At 37.5% G+C, this 12,669-nt stretch overlaps 1 protein-coding gene across 1 annotated transcript in view; it reads left to right on the top strand.

The window, feature by feature from the left end:
* Positions 1-12,669, top strand: part of TANC2 (tetratricopeptide repeat, ankyrin repeat and coiled-coil containing 2) — a 435,526-nt gene that overhangs the window by 19,021 nt on the left and 403,836 nt on the right. The gene's annotated exons all lie outside the window — the stretch shown is intronic.

A 12,669-nucleotide genomic window follows, 5' to 3' on the forward strand; every position in this document is an offset into this window, starting at 1 on the left:
GTGAGGATTTTTGCATCTATATTCATCAAGGATATCGGCCTGGAGTTTTCTTTTTTGGTTATATCCTTACCTGGTTTTGGTATCAGGATGATGTTTGCTTCATAGAATGAGTTTGTGAGATTTGCGTCTGTTTCAGTCTTTTGGAATAGTTTGTAAAGAATCGGTGTCAATTCCTGTTTGAATGTTCGGTAAAATTCTGCTGTGAATCCGTCTGGTCCTGGCCTTTTCTTTGTTGGGAGGCTTCTGATAATGGCTTCAGTCTCCTTTATTGTTATTGGTCTGTTCAAATTTTCTATGTCTTCATGGTTCAGTTTTGGGAGCTTGTGTGTGTCCAGAAATTTATCCATTTCCTCCAGATTTTCAAATTTGTTGGCGTATAGTTGTTTATAGTAGTCTCGAATGATTCCTTGTATTTCAGATGAATCAGTTGTAATATCGCCTTTTTCATTTCTAATTTTTGTTATTTGAATCTTCTCTCTTCTTTTTTTTGTTAGCCATGCTAATGGTTTGTCAATTTTATTTATCTTTTCAAAAAACCAACTTTTTGATTCATTGATCTTTTGTATTGTTTTTTGGGTTTCAGTTTCATTAAGTTCTGCTCTGATCTTAATGATTTCTTTCCGTCTGCTAACTTTAGGTTTGGATTGTTCTTGTTTTTCTAGTTCTTTTTTTTTTTTTTTTTTTTTTTTTTTGTCGTTTTTTCGTGACCGGCACTCAGCCAGTGAGTGCACCGGTCAGTCCTATATAGGATCCGAACCCGCGGCGGGAGCGTCGCCGCGCTCCCAGCGCAGCACTCTACCAAGTGCGCCACGGGCTCGGCCCTTTTTCTAGTTCTTTAAGGTGAAGTGTTAGGTTGTTCACTTGCCATCTTTCCATTCTTCTGAGGTGAGCATTTAATGCAATAAATTTCCCCCTTAATACTGCTTTTGCAGTATCCCACAGGTTTTGGTATGATGTATCATTATTTTCATTAGTTTCAATAAATTTTTTTATTTCCTGCTTGATTTCTTCTTGGACCCATATGCCATTAAGTAGAATGTTGTTTAATTTCCATGTGTTTGTATAGTTTCCAGAGTTTTGTTTGTTATTGATTTCTAGTTTTAATCCATTGTGGTCTGAGAAAATACATGGGATAATTCCAATTTTTTTGAATTTGTTGAGACTTGCTTTGTGACCTAATATGTGATCTATCCTGGAGAATGATCCATGTGCTGATGAGAAGAATGAATATTCTGAGGTTGTTGGGTGGAATGTTCTGTAGATATCTGCCAAGTTCAATTGGTCTAGAGTCTTGTTTAGATCTTGTGTTTCTCTGCTGATTCTTTGCCTAGATGATCTGTCCAATATTGACAGTGGGGTGTTCAGGTCCCCTGCTATTATGGTATTAGTGTCTATTTCCTTCTTTAGGTCTAATAGAGTTTGTTTTATAAATCTGGCTGCTCCAACATTGGGTGCGTACATATTTATGATTGTTATGTCTTCTTGATGGATCAGTCCTTTTATCATTAAGTAGTGTCCCTCATTGTCTCTTTTTATGGTTTTTAGTTTAAAGTCTATTTTGTCAGATATAAGAATAGCCACTCCAGCTCGTTTTTCTTTTCTGTTTGCATGGTAAATCTTTCTCCATCCTTTCACTCTTAGTCTATGTGAGTATTTATGGGTGAGGTGGGTCTCTTGTAGGCAGCATACAGTTGTGTCCTCCTTTTTGATCCAGTCAGCCAGTCTGTGTCTTTTGATTGGGGAATTTAAGCCTTTTACATTAAGAGTTGTTATTGAAATGTGTTGATTTATTCCTGGCATTTTATTGGTTGTTTGGTTGTCTTAGGTGTCTTTTGTTCCTTGCTTTCTGATTTACTGTTTGTTTTTTGTGTTTGTTGGTTCCTTAGGTTGTAGATAGCGTTTTTGTTTGTTTTCTCTTCATGAATGCCATTTTTATTATACTAGTGGGTTTTGATTTTTCTTGGGTTTTTATGGCAGTGGTAGTTATTTTTCAGGAACCAAACCTAGTACTCCCTTGAGAATTTCTTGTAAGGGTGGTCGTGTGGTGGTGAACTCCCGCAGTTTTTGTTTGTTTGAGAAATATACTATTTGCCCTTCATTTTGGAAGGATAGCCTTGCAGGGTAGAGTATTCTCGGCTGGCAATCCTTGTCTTTTAGTATTTTGAATATATCATCCCATTCCTTTCTAGCTTTTAGGGTTTGTGATGAATAGTCTGATGTTAGCCTGATTGGGGCTCCCTTATAGGTGATTTGACGCTTCTCTCTTGCAGCTTTTAAGATTCTCTCTTTGTCTTTGAGTTTTGCCAATTTGACTATAACATGTCTTGGAGAAGACCTTTTTGAGTTGAATACATTTGGAGATCGTTGAGCTTCCTGGATCTGAAGATTTGTGATTTTTCCTATGCCTGGGAAGTTTTCTGCCACTATTTTGTTGAATATGTTTTCAATGCAATCTCCTTTTTCCTCCCCTTCTGGAATACCCATGACTCGGATATTTGAGCGCTTAAGGTTGTCTGCTATCTCTCTCAGATTTTCTTCCATGTCTTTGATTCTTTTTTCTTTTTTTTTGTCTGCTTGTGTTATTTCAAACAGCCCATCTTCAAGTTCAGAGGTTCTCTCTTCAACTTCTGCAAGCGTGTGTGTTAAACTCTCCATTGTGTTTTTTATTTCGCTGAATAACTTCTTCAGTTCAGCCAGTTCTGCTACATTTTTTTTTCAGGACATTGATTTCCTTGTACCTTTCCTCTTTCAGATCCTGTATACTTTTCCTCCTTTCATCATGATGTCTAGCTGAGTTTTCTTGTATTTCATTCAGTTTCCTTAGAATTATCACTCGAAATTCCTTGTCAGTCATTTCAAGAGCTTCTTGTTCTATAGGATCTAGAGTTTGAGATTTATTAACTTTTGGTGGTGTACTTTCTTGATTTTTTGTATTTCTGGTATCTTTTTTTTGATGTTTATTCATTGTGGCAGGGGGTTTCACAATCAACAGGTTTGACACTATTGACTAACTAAGGTGTTGCTGTGGTTGCCAGTTTGGTATGGCTCCCTCCGTGACTGCTCAGTTGGCCTCTAGTGCCTTGTGTGTGTGTGGTTGCCTCGGGTCTTCTGCCTCTCCGGGGAGCCACCTCTCTAGTCAGCTTGGACTCTGCTGGGCTGCTGGATCACGGGGCGGTACCGCAGGGTGTGTGATCTCTGCTGAGCTTCCACTTCCTGTGCCAGACTTCTCCCTGTTCCGTGCACTCTGGCCCGGCACCGAGGCAGCACAGAGCATGTGGTCTCTGCAGAGCTTCCCTTTCCCCTACAGGATGTCTCCCTGCTCTGTGCGCACTAGGCCAGGCTTGGGATGGAGCTGGGTGGTGGCAGTGAAGCCTTCCTGCTGCTAGATCACGTGGCGGTGGCCCCCCCACAGGTTGTGTGGACTCTACGGAGCTTCTGTTTCCCTTGCTGGATGTCTCTATGCTCCGTGCACATTGGGCCGGGCTGCTGGTTCACGCGGCAGCAGTGTGGTCCCCGTGGAGTTTCCGCCTCCCCTGCCGGAAGTCTCCCTTCTCCGAGTGCACTAGGCGGGGCTGGGGATGGAGCCGGGTGCCTGCGGTGAAGCCTACCTGCTGGATCACGCATTGGGGGCCCCACAGGGTGTGTGGTTTCTGCCGAGTCTCCGCCTCCCTAGCTGGACGTCTCTCAGCTCTGTGCGCACTGGGCTGGGCTACTGGATCTCGCAGTGGCGGCCCGCAGGGTGTGTGTTTTCTGCCGAGTCTCCGCCTCCCTAGCCGGACGTCTTCCCGCTCTGTGTGCACTGGGCTGGGCTGCTGGATCTTGCCTGGAATCCCTTCTAATCAGAGTTTTGCCCTCACTATTTCAGTGAAATTGCTCTATGGAAGACTTTAGTGACCTCTCTGTTGCTAGATAGGATTGAAAGATAATATGAATCTTTTACTGAACTTTTTGAAGTACCCTTCCTTGTACAATAGCCGGTTCTAAGTCTTCATCTCATGGGAACTCAGTTTGCACCACTCCCTTGATAATCTCATTCAGTTTTATATCTCTGTTTACTGTCTCTATGCTGATAACTTCCAGATGTATATATTCAACCCAAATTTCTTTCTCAGATTTCAGATTTGTATGTCCAACTACTTGACTTTTCTACTTGGATGTCTAATAGATATCTTAAGTGCATTTGCCCCCAATGAAACTTCTCACTATCCTCTTCTCTCCTCTGTCTATTTTACTTGTAGTCTTTTCCATCTTTTTGATAGCAGCTCCGTTCTTCTACTTGTTTAGACTGTTGGTGTCATTCTTGATTTCTCTCTTTCACTCTCCACATCCAATCTGTTAGGAGATCTATTGGCTATGCCTTGAAAACATACCTAGTATGTGACCACTCCTGACTCCATCCTGGTCCAAGCTACTAATATCACGTATCTAGGATTACTGTAACAGCCTCCTAATGGTTTGCTTCTACAGTTTCTTTTCAACACAGCATCCAGAGTGATCCTTTTAAAATATCAGATCTTATTTTTACTCTTCTTAATACCTGCCCTTTTCTTCATAGAATAAAAACTTAAGTTCTTCCAAGAGTTAATAAGGCCCTACACCTTTTGGTTCCAGTCATTTCTCTGATCTCATCTACTTTTTCTATTACCCCTCCCTCCTGTCCCCTGATCCACTGTTCTCTAATTATACAGGCCTTCTTGTCGATCTTTAACAAGTTTAGTGTGCTCCTGGCTTAGGACCTTTGCATTTACTGTTGTTTCTGCCTGGAATTCTCTTTCCCCAGGTATTTGCATACCTCACTTCATCTCTTTCTTCAAGTTTTTGCTTATCCTGTTTAAAATTGCAGCTCTCCAACCTCCCTTTTCTTCAATGCCCAGTATTCCCGTTCCCCTTCTCTGTTTTATTTATTATTTCTTCCTATATGGCTTAATACCTTCTGACATACTATGTTTTACTTATTTATTTATATAGACTCTAAGCTCACTGAGGACAGGGACTTACTGACTGGTTCCTTGCTGTGTTCTCCAGTACCTGGAAGAGTGCTGGCACATAGTAGAGAATTAATAATTACTTGCTGAATGAGTTGAATGAATGAATGAGTCATCTCTGAAACTCAGAGCTCTTTAAATCTTAAGGCTTAAATCTCCCCCCGCCCCACCCCCCAGTTTAGAACAGTGGTTCTCAAACTTAGCATGCCTCACAATCACGTGAAGGGCTTGCTAAAACACAGATTGCTGGAACCCACCCCCAGTTTCTGATTTCGTAGATGTAGGTGGGGCTGATAATTTGCATGTCTAATAAGTTCTTAGGTGTTGTTGATGCTGCTCTTCCAGAGAGCACAGTATGAGAACCACTAACTTAGAAAAACTTTTTTTATATCTTTGATTTATTTCTGTTCTCTTTTTGAAACTCTCACATTGAGTTTCTTGAATCTGTCCTCTGAGTTTATCTTTACCCTCGTGATTTCTATTTTAAAAATATTTCCTGCATTTGTTTTTCTGAAATATGAATTACACTTTCTAATAATGACCATTTCTTTTGTGGTTTTTTGTTTTTTTTTTTTTAAACTTGGAAATCAGGTGTTTTAGTCCGAGAAATACTCCATGTGATTTAATTGGGCCTCTTTAAGGATTATCTTTCTGTGTGGGTCTTATTTCACTTAGCAAAATGTCCTCCACATTCTTCAATGTTGTCCAAAAAGAATCTTTTTCCAAGTTCACTCCTGTAGTACTGTTTCATTATTTTGAACTCAAACAGTGCTTGCAGTGAACATCTTTGTACGCTTTTTGTGTGTGTGTGCTTTTCTCTAGGATAGATTTATAGATGTGAAACTACTGGGTCGAAGAGAATCTGTACTTAAAATCTCAATAGATATTGCCAAATTGCCTCTTCTGTTGTACATGGTCACCAACTGTATACTCTCTCATTCTTATCTACAGTAGATGTTATGGGTTTTAATTTTATCAACCTGTTGAATCAAAAATATATTGTTTATTTAATTTGAATTTTCCTGATTTTTAGGAAAGCTGAGTATCCATATATGTGGGGGCATTTGTATTTCTCTTCTGAGAATTTCTTGTTTGGATGCTTTACTTCTGTTTTATTATGGTTTTGGTTTTTATTGATTTGTAGGAGCTCTTATGTAACTAGAATAATCCTGTATTGTTTTAGTTACAGGTATTTTCTCTTGATCACTTATTTGCTTGTTTTATTTTGGGCATGGTGTCTTTTGTCTTATGGAGTTTTTCATTTCTATATGTTTGAATTTGTAATCTTTTCCTTAAAGGCTTCTGTAATTTCCATCTTACTTTAGGAAGCCCTTCCACCCTAGATTTTAAAAGTCTGTATTTTCTTCTAATGCCGGTATACTGTTGTTCTTTAATTTTAAGGTTAATTTCCTGAACTGTCACCCTCAGCAGTTTTTAGTGATTCTTCATTTTAATCCCTTTGATAGACTTCTATAAACCGAAAGTTTTGCCAGAAGAACATCTAGAACAATTGCTTTTAGTATTGTGAATATGTATTGTATGAAAACGTTGTTTGAAGAGTACTAGAAAAATTGGTTGATAAAACAGGAATTTAATACATCTTTCAGGACTCAAAAGGATAAGGAAAGGGGGACTGTTAAAGAGGAGGATTGGGATAATTTGTAGAAGAAAAGATTTAAAGGTGATAATAAGTTTCCTTAGGTGGTAGGAGGGGAGCTGGTAAAGGGTAGGTGAGTGGGATTTAAAGTTGTAACTGGGTTAACTTAAATTTTGCCTTTAAAGCTTCATCCTATCTTTTCTCTTTTTTATCGCTAATTTTATTTTGTGACTCTGACCTGATCTATCCTCAACCTTTTTCTGTCCCTTTCCCTGATTATTTTGTTACCTATCTATTCTAACTATTTTGTTTCATGTCATACTCTCTACTCTTCTGTATTCTGATCCAGAAAATTATTGTTGTAGTATTGTCTTTTGACTATCATTTTATAACTTATTGCATTATTTTAAGGTCAGAGTTCTGGTATTTTTACAAAATACCCTGTTCTTAATCTTGATTTGATCTGTTATTAACTCTCCATTTTACAGTTTACTTTATCTGAAATAGAATCCTTCATTCTACTTTTGTTTACCCCCCTCTCCCTTATTTAGATCTTTATTTTCCATCTGATTTCTAACAGCTGTCTCAAATTCATATAGTTCGGGCCGACCCCGTGGCTCACTCCGGAGAGTGCGGCGCTCCTGCCGCGGGTTCGGATCCTGTGTAGGGTTGGCCTGTGCGCTCACTGGCTGAGCGTGGTGTGGGCAACACCAAGCCAAGGGTTGTGAACCCCTTACTGGTCACAAAAACAAAACAAAACAAATCAAATTCATATAGTTCATTTCCATAGCATTTAGCACAATAGCTTGCACATTGTGTTGTGGGTTTGCTGTAAATGTTAGTAAATGAATATATAGACTATAGTAATAGAATGTTCACCTAATTATAGTTTTTACTCTCAATCTCATCAAGGACACCTTTATTGATTAAAGCTACTCACTCTTTGATCTTCTACTAATAGAATTTTTATCTAAGTGAATATAATATGTGTTTTTAATAACTTGGTTGTGTGTGTGTATGTGTGTGTGTTAGTTGGCATCCCTTCTTTTCATTGCTTCATTGATGAGTAACTTCACACTTTCTGTTAAATAAGAAGTTTTGTGGAATAATTACCTTAACTGATGTGGGTGTTGGATCCTTTTCCTAAGTCCTTTTACATACTGTGTGAGTTGGGATTGTGTTCAGCTGCGTGTAACAGAAACCTAAGTACAGTGGCTTAGTCAAATAGGACTTTTTTTCTTCAGGTAACGGGAAGTCTAGATATAGGCAGTCCAGTGTTTATGTCAGTTCTATAATGCCATCAGGAACACAGGCTCCTATATTTCTTCTCTGCTATCCTTGAGGGTGGCTTTTGCCCAGTGATTGCAAGATGGTTGTTTCCTCTCCAGACATCTTAGCTTTTTGTCAGCAAAACAGTTTTCCTTCAAGCCTTGTTGATAAACCTCATACTTTCATCTAATTGGTTATAACTGGGTCACATGGTGGCCACAGGATGTAAGGGAGTCTGGGAAGTTGATATTTTAGGCACATTACTGCTTTATCCAAAATTAGTATTCTGTTAATGAGGAAGGGAGTGAGCGTTTTGAGTAGGTAACTAGCAGTTGGTAGGTGGTAGGCAATTATACATCTCTGTTCCTTAAAACAGCCCCAAAGGTTAGATGGTATCATGTTCATTGCAGAGAAGAAACAGAAGGTCGAAGAAGCTGAGTAACTTGTATGGTCATACAGTTAGTGATTGATAGAGTAATCTATGTCCAAAGCTCATGCTCTTTCCATTACATTATGTGATCTCTATTTTGTCTACTTAGCAGTCTAAGTAAAGATTTTGTATAAATAGTATATAAAATGTTTTAATAACATGTGATGCTCCTTTAGACTAGTTTATTGGTGTTTAAAAAATTATTGTGATCACCAGAGGGTTCTTGATGCTTGATCTTTGGGATATGTAAAAATGGTAAGACTCTCATCAGATCAGAACCGATAAGTTGTGAATGCTGCAAATAACTTTGTTGAGATCTGTTCAGGTAAAGGATTATCACAAGCATCTTTAGGACTGTGGCTGATTGTTCAAATTAAACTAGAATATAATAATGTTTGACATAACTTGGAAATTGTCATAAAACAAATTATTTCAGGTTTCTTTTACTGAGTTGCCTAGTAGTCTATGATTTATCACCACATGCTGTTATTCCTTACCATGTCTGACTAAAAAACCTAAAACATCAGATCATTAAGTGTAACCTGATATTTTGGTAAATGTTCTTGTAGAATAAATTTGCCCTCAAATAGTCCAGATATTCTTCTTTTGCTTTGTGTCTTTTTAATTTTTAGTTTGCAGACACTGGAGTTCATGTACTTGTTTGGGCCACATTTTTTTTCTTTGTAGTCTTATTTCAACTTATTTGTGTATCTACCGTATAAATATGCCAAAGTGCTTAAAATAAGATATGTACAGGTGGAGATACTACAAGTAGAAACTATTACTTATTTCCTTTCTTTTTGTCTTCGTACTCCTCCTTCCCACACTGCCAGGGTTCAAATCCCATGGATCCCAGTGATCATAGTTCGGTTGGTGAAGAAGTTTTGCATTAAAAAATAGTGAGAGTTTCCTTATTTCTCCTAGTGGGGGAGTTTGGATGTCACAATAAACTAAACTTATCGTGCTTTCAGAAACATTTATTGAATATACATGCCAGACATTGAGCTACACACTAAAGATATAAAGATGAATTTAAAGAAAAACAGATGTAGATAAGGAGGATATGATAAAGCACAGGTTCTAGAGGTGGAAGACCTGAGTTCAAACTCTGACTTGTTTTATTTGCCGGATTTATGATTTGTGGCTAGCTATTTGACCCTTTGAAAGCCTCAGTTTTCTTATTTGTAAAAGACCCATTTTATAAGATATTTGAGTTAAACGAACAAATTCACCTAAAGTGCTTAGCACAATTTCCGGCATATAGTAAGCATGTAAATAATTATGAGCTGCTACTGTGATGATGATGATGATTTGGTGGGGAGTAAATACATAATCCAGTGGAGAAAAAGTGAGTTTTTTTTTTTTTAACAGGAGGCTGAAACATAGAAATCAGAGAACATGACTTAAAAGGCATGTTAGGAAGATTAATATCCTCCATAGTTTTGATAGTAAGTCTCTATTAAACACAGTCTTTTTGGTTCACTTATGATTATTTTTGCTCGATGAGAGTAATAATTAAGATTGTTATTAAGAACAAATATCTGGGAAATCAGATTACTGTGTTCTTAGGATGTCATATTCTGTACCTACATTCCTGCTCTAATCACTCTTTTGTAGATTTTCTTTAGCACTTAAGCTTTGCTCAAACTGTAATGAGGTTTTCTCTGATTGTACATTGGGAGTAGTAATGGTGTTCATGTAAGAATGATTAACACAGTTTAAATGCGTTTGATGTACAATGAGATCATATATTAAGGTATAGTGATATTGGATTATGGCCCCAAATAGGCACGTCAGGAATTTGGAGGAAAATAAATAAGGAAGGGAAACTTAAAAAAAAAAAAAGTTACACAATTAGGGCTACAGAATTAGGACAAAAATATAAGGTAATTCTAAGTAGTATGATTTAGATACCCCAGATTTACAAAACCACCACTCGGGTATAGCTTTGAAACTTCTTTCAGAAAACAAAACTAGCATGGGCTCCACTTCGTCAGCATGCCCAGGAACTGAGCATTAGGGACAGAAGAAAGCAAGATTAGTGTTCTACTTTCCTTTGGGGTGGAGAAAAGGAGCCAGAGTTTTTGCATAAACTTCCCCTTGAACTTTATTTTAGGGATGCTATGAGAAATTGTTTTACTCATGCAAAAGTATATAGTAGGTGCTTAACAAATGTTTGTTTACTTAAACCTCTAAGTAATCTCTGTCTCTTGTAAACTCCCATTATACTTATTTTTCTTGTGGCACCTAGCACCTTCTATCTTGAATTGTACTTTGGGGTTCACTTCTCCTTAACTTTCATTACCAGAATAGATGCTCCTTTTAGGCAGGAACCACTTTCCCTGCAGTACCTACTCAAGGCTTTATACTTAGTTTGTTCTTAATAAACATTGAATAAATAGAAGACCAGAAAATATTTTATTTTAAAAATTTAAAAGATTTGAGGCAGTATATTTCATGTGTTTTAGAAGTAGAGAGGCATTGCTAAGCTCAAGAATATAATTTATGAAGGATCTTAGCTAATATGTGTTACTAAAAAAGTTTTTGCTGTGCTTGTGTGTATTTTGGTTGTTTCTTGATGTTATTTATAAGAATTCTTGGTGCCTAGACTTAGTCCCCTAGAATAGCAGTTTAATTTTTAACTTCACAGGTGATATGGATCGAATCATGGCCCCCAACCCCCACCCCCCGTTTTATGTATTAGAAGCTTAATCCCCACTGTGACTGTTAAAAGGATGGGAAATCCTATTATGGTAATTGAAAGGTGGGGCCTTGAAGAGGTGATTAGATCCTGAGAACCATGCCCTAATGAATGGATTAATAATGGTGGTTGTGGATGTGTTTCTGAAGGCTTTAAAAGGAGAGCATATGAGAGTCTCTCTCTTTCTCTCTGCTCTGCCATTCTGCCATGTGTGACCCCTGGGTGACTATAGCCACAACCAAGGCCTTCACCTGACTTTGGACTTCCCAGCCTCTGAAACTAATAAGCAATAAATTTCATTTTCTTTATAAATCACCGAGTTTCAGGAGTTTATGTTATAAGCGTCAGAAACAACTAATACAACTTGCATGCTTGACCTGTTCGTTGTAGAGCTTTGAGAAATCAAGGGAAAATAAATGATGCAGAAAATAGTAGTTATAGTTTTGTAACTATAACTTTTTTTATTTGACTTTTTGCTGAACTGGTGACAAAAGAGTTCTGTAATGTATCTTTAAAATATCTTATTAGGGGCCGGCCCCTTGGCTCACTCGGAGAGTGCGAGTGCAGCGCTGAGGCCGCTGGATCTGATCCGGTGCACTCGCTGGCTGAGCGTGGTGCAGACCACACCATGCCGAGGGTTGTGATCCCCTTACTAGTCAAAAAAAAAATCTTATTAGATAAAGGTTGTATTGGAAAGTATCTAAATTTTTAAAGTTTTTTTAAATGACTTTGAATGTTTTTGGTATGCACTGAGACATTATAGGTTGGTAGCTTAGTCTTTGAGGAAGCATTCAACTTGAAATGTTTTTGGTATGCACTGAGACATTGTAGGTTGGTAGCTAGCTAAGTCTTTGAGGAAGCATTCAACTTGAAAGGCAAAGATTTTTTTACGGAGCTCTCTCAACCTTCATGCTCTGAGATCTTATCTGCTTTGTGGGCATTCACAGGAAATTTATACTAACTTAATAATTAAAAATTTATACTGACTTCAATAATGAATAAAATACCTTTGGGGTGATGAAAGTATTTTGGAACTAGATAGAGATGGTAGCTGTAGTACATCCCACACTGAATTTTATTTGTTATTTAAATAAAATTTTAATTGAAATATTATATGCTTAAATAAAGTAATTTTTTTTTTTTTTTTTAATTACAGAAGTAAAATTTAACAAAAATTTCACCTCTCTTTCCTGCTTCAATCCTGCTCCATTTCCTGTGGGAACCACAGTAAAGTTTTGTGTGTATTCTCTCACAAGTTTTACTTCATAGTTCTCAATATATATCTAATACAGGTCCATAAACACTTGGTGGGTTTTTGTTTGTTTGTTTTTGTTATTATGGTAAGACTATACTGTATCTATTCCTCTGTGACTTGCTTTTTTTCACTTAAGGATAAGCTTGGAGAATTTTTCCTCTTAGAACAAATAGATGTACTGAGTATTGTTTAAAGTATACATTGTATTGCCTAGTATCTCATATGCCAAAATTTAACTGTTTCCCTATTAATAGACCATTCCTCTTTCTGTTCCTCTGCCCATCCTTCTCTTCTTCCTTCACTTCCTGCTTCCCTCTCTCTTTCTTTATTTTCATTCCATTTTTCCTTCCTTCTTTTTTCCTATTAATAAACTTTATTTTTTTAGAGCAGTTTTAGATTCACAGCAAAACTGAGGGGATAATACAGAGATTT

Source organism: Cynocephalus volans, chromosome 16, assembly GCF_027409185.1.
Source record: "Cynocephalus volans isolate mCynVol1 chromosome 16, mCynVol1.pri, whole genome shotgun sequence".
Lineage (NCBI taxonomy): Eukaryota > Metazoa > Chordata > Mammalia > Dermoptera > Cynocephalidae > Cynocephalus > Cynocephalus volans.